Raw genomic sequence first — 9,311 nt, 5'->3', positions numbered from 1 at the left:
TATAGGGCTGAAAGGATTTGGGTACCAAAATTTGGAGATATGAGAGAAATGGTACTTAGAGAAGCTCATAAAACCAGATACTCAATACATCCTGGAACGGGGAAGATGTACAAGGATCTCAAGAAACATTTTTGGTGGCCGGGTATGAAAGCCGATGTTGCTAAATACGTAGGAGAATGTTTGACGTGTTCTAAGGTCAAAGCTGAGCATCAGAAACCATCAGGTCTACTTCAACAACCCGAAATCCCGGAATGGAAATGGGAAAACATTACCATGGATTTCATCACTAAATTGCCAAGGACTGCAAGTGGTTTTGATACTATTTGGGTAATAGTTGATCGTCTCACCAAATCAGCACACTTCCTGCCAATAAGAGAAGATGACAAGATGGAGAAGTTAGCACGACTGTATTTGAAGGAAGTCGTCTCCAGACATGGAATACCAATCTCTATTATCTCTGATAGGGATGGCAGATTTATTTCAAGATTCTGGCAGACATTACAGCAAGCATTAGGAACTCGTCTAGACATGAGTACTGCCTATCATCCACAAACTGATGGGCAGAGCGAAAGGACGATACAAACGCTTGAAGACATGCTACGAGCATGTGTTATTGATTTCGGAAACAGTTGGGATCGACATCTACCGTTAGCAGAATTTTCCTACAACAACAGCTACCATTCAAGCATTGAGATGGCGCCGTTTGAAGCACTTTATGGTAGAAAGTGCAGGTCTCCGATTTGTTGGAGTGAAGTGGGGGATAGACAGATTACGGGTCCGGAGATTATACAAGAAACTACCGAGAAGATCATCCAAATTCAACAACGGTTGAAAACCGCCCAAAGTCGACAAAAGAGCTACGCTGACATTAAAAGAAAAGATATAGAATTTGAAATTGGAGAGATGGTCATGCTTAAAGTTGCACCTTGGAAAGGCGTTGTTCGATTTGGTAAACGAGGGAAATTAAATCCAAGGTATATTGGACCATTCAAGATTATTGATCGTGTCGGACCAGTAGCTTACCGACTAGAGTTACCTCAACAACTCGCGGCTGTACATAACACTTTCCACGTCTCGAATTTAAAGAAATGTTTTGCTAAAGAAGATCTCACTATTCCGTTAGATGAAATCCAAATCAACGAAAAACTTCAATTCATCGAAGAACCCGTCGAAATAATGGATCGTGAGGTTAAAAGACTTAAGCAAAACAAGATACCAATTGTTAAGGTTCGATGGAATGCTCGTAGAGGACCCGAGTTCACCTGGGAGCGTGAAGATCAGATGAAGAAGAAATACCCGCATCTATTTCCAGAAGATTCGTCAACACCTTCAACACCTTAAAATTTCGGGACGAAATTTATTTAACGGGTAGGTACTGTAGTGACCCGAACTTTTCCATGTTTATATATATTAATTGAGATTGATATTTACATGATTAAATGTTTCCAACATGTTAAGCAATCAAACTTGTTAAGACTTGATTAATTGAAATATGTTTCATATAGACAATTGACCACCCAAGTTGATCGGTGATTCACGAACGTTAAAACTTGTAAAAACTATATGATGACATATATATGGATATATATATATATATATATATAGTTAACATGATACTATGATAAGAAAACATATCATAAAGTATATTAACAATGAACTACATATGTAAAAACAAGACTACTAACTTAATGATTTTTAAACGAGACATATATGTAACGATTATCGTTGTAAAGACATTTAATGTATATATATCATATTAAGAGATATTCATACATGATAATATCATGATAATATAATAATTTAAAATCTCATTTGATATTATAAACATTGGGTTAACAACATTTAACAAGATCGTTAACCTAAAGGTTTCAAAACAACACTTACATGTAACGACTAACGATGACTTAACGACTCAGTTAAAATGTATATACATGTAGTGTTTTAATATGTATTTATACACTTTTGAAAGACTTCAATACAATTATCAAAATACTTCTACTTAACAAAAATGCTTACAATTACATCCTCGTTCAGTTTCATCAACAATTCTACTCGTATGCACCCGTATTCGTACTCGTACAATACACAGCTTTTAGATGTATGTACTATTGGTATATACACTCCAATGATCAGCTCTTAGCAGCCCATGTGAGTCACCTAACACATGTGGGAACCATCATTTGGCAACTAGCATGAAATATCTCATAAAATTACAAAAATATGAGTAATCATTCATGACTTATTTACATGAAAACAAAATTACATATCCTTTATATCTAATCCATACACCAACGACCAAAAACACCTACAAACACTTTCATTCTTCAATTTTCTTCATCTAATTGATCTCTCTCAAGTTCTATCTTCAAGTTCTAAGTGTTCTTCATAAATTCCAGAAGTTCTAGTTTCATAAAATCAAGAATACTTTCAAGTTTGCTAGCTCACTTCCAATCTTGTAAGGTGATCATCCAACCTCAAGAAATCTTTGTTTCTTACAGTAGGTTATCATTCTAATACAAGGTAATATTCATATTCAAACTTTGGTTCAATTTCTATAACTATAACAATCTTATTTCAAGTGATGATCTTACTTGAACTTGTTTTCGTGTCATGATTCTGCTTCAAGAACTTCGAGCCATCCAAGGATCCATTGAAGCTAGATCCATTTTTCTCTTTTCCAGTAGGTTTATCCAAGGAAATTAAGGTAGTAATGATGTTCATAACATCATTCGATTCATACATATAAAGCTATCTTATTCGAAGGTTTAAACTTGTAATCACTAGAACATAGTTTAGTTAATTCTAAACTTGTTCGCAAACAAAAGTTAATCCTTCTAACTTGACTTTTAAAATCAACTAAACACATGTTCTATATCTATATGATATGCTAACTTAATGATTTAAAACCTGGAAACACGAAAAACACCGTAAAACCGGATTTACGCCGTCGTAGTAACACCGCGGGCTGTTTTGGGTTAGTTAATTAAAAACTATGATAAACTTTGATTTAAAAGTTGTTATTCTGAGAAAATGATTTTTATTATGAACATGAAACTATATCCAAAAATTATGGTTAAACTCAAAGTGGAAGTATGTTTTCTAAAATGGTCATCTAGACGTCGTTCTTTCGACTGAAATGACTACCTTTACAAAAACGACTTGTAACTTATTTTTTCGACTATAAACCTATACTTTTTCTGTTTAGATTCATAAAATAGAGTTCAATATGAAATCATAGCAATTTGATTCACTCAAAACGGATTTAAAATGAAGAAGTTATGGGTAAAACAAGATTGGATAATTTTTCTCATTTTAGCTACGTGAAAATTGGTAACAAATCTATTCCAACCATAACTTAATCAACTTGTATTGTATATTATGTAATCTTGAGATACCATAGACACGTATACAATGTTTCGACCTATCATGTCGACACATCTATATATATTTCGGAACAACCATAGACACTCTATATGTGAATGTTGGAGTTAGCTATACAGGGTTGAGGTTGATTCCAAAATATATATAGTTTGAGTTGTGATCAATACTGAGATACGTATACACTGGGTCGTGGATTGATTCAAGATAATATTTATCGATTTATTTCTGTACATCTAACTGTGGACAACTAGTTATAGGTTACTAACGAGGACAGCTGACTTAATAAACATAAAACATCAAAATATATTAAAAGTGTTGTAAATATATTTTGAACATACTTTAATATATATGTATATATTGTTATAGGTTCGTGAATCAACAGTGGCCAAGTCTTACTTCCCGACGAAGTAAAAATCTGTGAAAGTGAGTTATAGTCCCACTTTTAAAATCTAATATTTTTGGGATGAGAATACATGCAGGTTTTATAAATGATTTACAAAATAGACACAAGTACGTGAAACTACATTCTATGGTTGAATTATCGAAATCGAATATGCCCCTTTTTATTAAGTCTGGTAATCTAAGAATTAGGGAACAGACACCCTAATTGACACGAATCCTAAAGATAGATCTATTGGGCCTAACAAACCCCATCCAAAGTACCGGATGCTTTAGTACTTCGAAATTTATATCATATCCGAAGGGTGTCCCGGAATGATGGGGATATTCTTATATATGCATCTTGTTATTGTCGGTTACCAGGTGTTCACCATATGAATGATTTTTATCTCTATGTATGGGATGTGTATTGAAATATGAAATCTTGTGGTCTATTGTTACGATTTGATATATATAGGTTAAACCTATAACTCACCAACATTTTTGTTGACGTTTAAAGCATGTTTATTCTCAGGTGAATATTAAGAGCTTCCGCTGTTGCATACTAAAATAAGGACAAGATTTGGAGTCCATGTTTGTATGATATTGTGTAAAAACTGCATTCAAGAAACTGATTTCGACGTAACATATTTGTATTGTAAACCATTATGTAATGGTCGTGTGTAAACAGGATATTTTAGATTATCATTATTTGATAATCTACGTAAAGCTTTTTAAACCTTTATTTATGAAATAAAGGTTATGGTTTGTTTTAAAAATGAATGCAGTCTTTGAAAAACGTCTCATATAGAGGTCAAAACCTCGCAACGAAATCAATTAATATGGAACGTTTTTAATCAATAAGAACGGGACATTTCAATTTCAATGACGAAACCATTAATAATATTTGTATTAAAATCAAATGTATTAAAAATATCCGTAAACGCTATGAAAATCATCACCGATGGTACAAAATTTATCCATATTCTTCAAAGTGTTCATGACTTCTAAATCCGAAACCTTTCTATTTTGACCATCAAAAGCCAAAATCTTAAAAACTTTTATCATACTTAATGCCAAAATACTTCACTAAAGCCCACAAAAAATCTTTATAACTATTATCAACATTATTCCCATACCACAAAATATCATATCTAATCACATTAGCACTCAGAAGCAAAAACAAAATTGCTTGACTTATTAAAGTCCACAAGTCAATAACACTAACATAATTAATAACTTGGCTTTTAACAAAAGATATAGATGATTATCAGTATAGAAGCAAGTCATTTATTAAGCTGCCATTTGAAACATACCACTTTATACCCAGATTCTGACATGCTCTCTTCAGAAGTTGACTTACATAAGTCAACCTAACCTGACAATCTTCATCAAATATCATCATAATTTGATTAGAGGAGCAGCAACACATGATCACCACTATATACTAAAGATAATAAGAGAAAACAACGTGATCAACCGATTAATCAAATTTAATATTTTGGAGTAACAACCACAATCCAAGCTTTTAGTATTACTTACCACTTTGCTAATTTCTGGATTGATTTCCTCCGTATCGTATCTACTTGCCAGAACAACTGAAACTCAAAAACCATAATCTCCCGTAATGGAAATTCGATACATCAACCATTGGAGGCATGCATAAAGAAAAATATGCAATGATAAGATCTTAACATATTAAGTTCCACTCATAACCCGTTAGTAAATTAATATTATTGAGATTTGAAAACTTAATACGGTTTGCTTATCATAAGTAGGATGTTTCATAATATGAGAAAGATAACAGATTATATGACTAAGATGAAGTCACATGCAAATGCAACTAATAAAATACTACTATAAGGGCCACAGATTGAAATAAACAAAAAATTGAGAGCATACCGGTAGTAATTGCTTTCTTTCCCCACCAAAGTTGGACAACAGAGAAGAGTCGTTAGCATAATTTGAAGGATGACATTGCTTGTAGGTTTCACGCCTAGTATCATCAATAATAACTTCGAAGAAATGTTTGTATGACATTATGTACCTGGAAACACAAAATGATCAGGCTTCACACTCTATCGAAGATTATAATATATGCCAATTACAATCTAACTCAACTACAGATTTGTATATAATAAACAGATCTATTAGTTTTATCGCTTGCAACAGTCATATACACCCGAAATATATAACTAACGTTACAATTAAGGTAACATACAGATGAACCTAAACAAAGAGCCTGCTCCTATGCTTATGATAGGCAGCATAAAAATAAATAAATTAAATAATCAATTCATCCCTAATAACAAACCTTCTATGCTTTTAATATGATTAAAAAACTAAAACTATACAAATTGCAATAGAATTTCTGAAATAGAAAAGGTAGTACACATTTTTTAAGAAGTGTGTTACTCAACCCATTTGGATTATAGCTATCATTCATAACTTTTTGACTTGTTAATCAACCCATTTCCATTATAACCATCATTCCGAACTTTTTGACCCGTTAGAGGTAAAGAATAATCCAAACGTACCCATAAAAGTTCAAGCGAGCTGGGATAATGACTTATTTGCAGTAACTACCTTAAAGATTATGTCTTCATATGTTGTTGACCTAAGTTATCCATAGAAATATAAGGCTTTCAATTGATATAAATATACATGTCAGCCGTCTTTCTCATACGTTATATGAGGAACATCAATAAAATAGTGACATGAAGTGGGCATGCTATATCAAGGTGTCCATTTTGACCCATCAAGTAAATGAACGTGGAGATGCAATTTACGTTTATTTCAAATGACTCAAAATCATTGTAGTTACAAAAATTAATTTAATACTGAAATAATAAAAATAAGCCATCATACTTGACTTATTATTTTTGTCAATCCGAACCAAATAAAAGTAAACCATTTTGATCACTTACCAATTCCCATGAGATTCGATGTATGAAAGTTACTCGTGGCTTCATTGAGTTCACCCACAACACACCTGTGTGCTCCCAGCTTCTTTGTCACTGAAATGTACCCTACATACAAAATGGGCAGTCCATACCCGTTAGGATGAGTCAGGTTGAACCACAAATATAGATGGAGCTGTAAATTTTTTACATATTTATATACAATTCTACATCAGCGAGCTATACTTTTAACCTAACGCAGTATTGACGTAATAAAATCCATGGAAAAAATTGTTTATGCAGAATTACTAAAATGGTAAATTGGGCCAAAATATTATAGATGTCACATACCACAATGCAGGTCACATATCATGTCAAATGATATTAAAAGGTTGAGTGCATGCAAGTGAACAAATATCATTCAGATCAATGAATGAAGAGTACCTGGTTTCCACCATCTTTGAAGTTGCTTCAAGCAACAACCTTGACTGATGATCTGGGTTGTATGCCCTTGCATAAGTTACATTATCCAAGACTTCAAGATTCAATCCAAACCTGGAAATGAAATTGATATAAAATAAATACTTAAAATCATACTGATCTTAGATAACCTGCTAACTACTTGTCAACATTCAAAGACTTGAAGTGGAACCAAAATTTATAACTAATTTCAATCAATGTCAATTCTAATTATAAAACACAATTCATATACAATCTTATACCTGCCATAAATTTAGTCAAAAGATCGAAATTTCATATACAATCTAAACTGTTTCATATCAGCTATAATATTAATATTAATATTAATATTAGTTACCAGTTAGTACATTGATCTTCAACGTTTGAATGCTTGTATCCTTGTGCAGATTCATTTTCCCAGTTCTGTTTCATACATAATACATGAACTGATCATCTTAGATATGAACTTAACAATTTAATAAGAAATTATGAAATAATTACCTAAAAATACAAACGCGTATTACAGTCGATATGAGAAGTGTGATTAATATTGCACTTGATAAGGTCAGCTCTAATAGGAGAAACATGAGGATTACCCTTCCAATAAGCATAAGGTACTCTGTCCTTCCATTTCACTTTCTTGTTTACTTCCTTTAATATTTTTCAATGTAAATACATAAGGTTTTGACTAATGTAAAATTATATGCATTTGTATATACTTCCAGATGACTTTCACTCCATCTTTTTCTACATAAGGTTTTGACTTAAGGTGTGTTTCATGTAATCTACACTTTGAACAACTCAATTCCAATATTTTTTAGTTTAAGGAGTCAATTGAGCTTAATAGAATAAATACACATATTAGGCGAGCAATATTAATAAGATTTTACGAAAAAATATATCCGGCCAAAACGATAGCTAAAACGTAAATAGGTTGAGTTATTTTGTAACGGAGTATTATCACAGTAACGGAGTGAAGTTATAGTTATTTTGTATGCAAATGAACCTATAGCAACCATAAAAGCAAACCAAACACTTTTGAAACAATATTTGGTAATCTTCGTATCCAGGCGTTTCATCAAACACTTGGTGTTCAACAAACATATACTAAATTTACAACGTAACCTCATATTGATCTGTGTAACACAAAACAAATAATTAAAGCAAACATACCTCGTAATTAACATTAGTAGCTTCTGTAACCAAAGCTGCAAACCCCAAAATCACTGTAAACGCTAAATCGCTGCAAAGAAAGTTGCAAAGCCTAAATCGCTGCAAATTCAAAAAGGGTTTACATACCTGATTAAATTTCAATCGTTTTTCTACTTGAAAAAGTTCAATCGCTGTTTACATACCCGATTTAAATTCAATCGCCGTTACAGAGTATAGATCGCATCTTCAGAAACTCAAAACCCAAAAACTGAAAACCCTAACTATTTAGGGTATCACCGAATTCAATTGAAGCAAAAAGAACGCATGAAATTTGTACCGGTGTGTGTATAAAACTATGACGAATAATTTAGGGATACCGGCGAACAACGGGATGTTTTCAATCGGCCGTAATAGACGGAAGACGTGACGGGATGTTTTCAAGAGAGAAGAAAGAGAGAACGGGAGTGTAGGAGATTGGTTAATTCGTTTTTTTAGAAGATATATTGAATCAGATTAAGGAAGTAGACGAATAGGATTCTGACAAATGTCATTTTGTGGTAATTAAGCATGATAATTAACAGCTAATTACATAATTACACGTGGCAATGATTTGGGAGAAGGAGTGTCAGAGTGACATGTTGGATGTAACCTTCACGGTTTGTAAAATGTAGAGAAGATTACCCGCAGTTGACCTAATGGAACAAAAACAATATATTAGTTTTTTGGGTAATGAAAACAATATATTAGTTCAATCGTTAATTAATATATATAAACACTAATTAATAATTAATATATATATATATATATGAAAAGATAAAATGAATTAAAAAGAGATTAGTGTATTGGAAAAAAAACTAAGTGAAACAAATGTATTGTCGTTTGACCAAGTCAAATGACCAAATTTTGTTCTTCATATATATATATATATATATATAATGAATTAAAAAGAGTTTAGTGTATTGGAAAAAAAAACTAAGTTAAACAAATGTATTGTCATTTGACCAAGTCAAATGACTAAATTTTGGTATATATATATATATA

General features: G+C 32.1%; 1 long non-coding RNA gene across 3 annotated transcripts; it reads right to left on the bottom strand.

The window, feature by feature from the left end:
- Window positions 1-4,859: 4,859 nt before the first annotated feature.
- Window positions 4,860-8,739, bottom strand: LOC139891633 (uncharacterized). Of its 3 annotated transcripts, none has more exons than XR_011773745.1 (9): window positions 8,474-8,739; window positions 8,292-8,390; window positions 7,620-7,769; window positions 7,477-7,541; window positions 7,104-7,214; window positions 6,687-6,788; window positions 5,662-5,806; window positions 5,302-5,357; window positions 4,860-5,206 (listed from the first exon to the last, which is right to left on the bottom strand). It is a non-coding gene; the product is annotated as an uncharacterized lncRNA (long non-coding RNA). The 3 variants fall into 3 exon arrangements; XR_011773746.1 differs by lacking the exon at window positions 7,620-7,769 and adding an exon at window positions 6,297-6,376; XR_011773744.1 differs by lacking the exon at window positions 7,620-7,769.
- Between the last annotated feature and the right edge of the window lie 572 nt (window positions 8,740-9,311).

The sequence above is a fragment of the Rutidosis leptorrhynchoides genome, chromosome 2 (assembly GCF_046630445.1).
Source record: "Rutidosis leptorrhynchoides isolate AG116_Rl617_1_P2 chromosome 2, CSIRO_AGI_Rlap_v1, whole genome shotgun sequence".
Classification (NCBI taxonomy): Eukaryota; Viridiplantae; Streptophyta; class Magnoliopsida; order Asterales; family Asteraceae; genus Rutidosis; species Rutidosis leptorrhynchoides.
The sequence above is the reverse complement of the archived record's forward strand: the minus strand, read 5'-3'. Positions and strand labels throughout refer to the sequence as shown.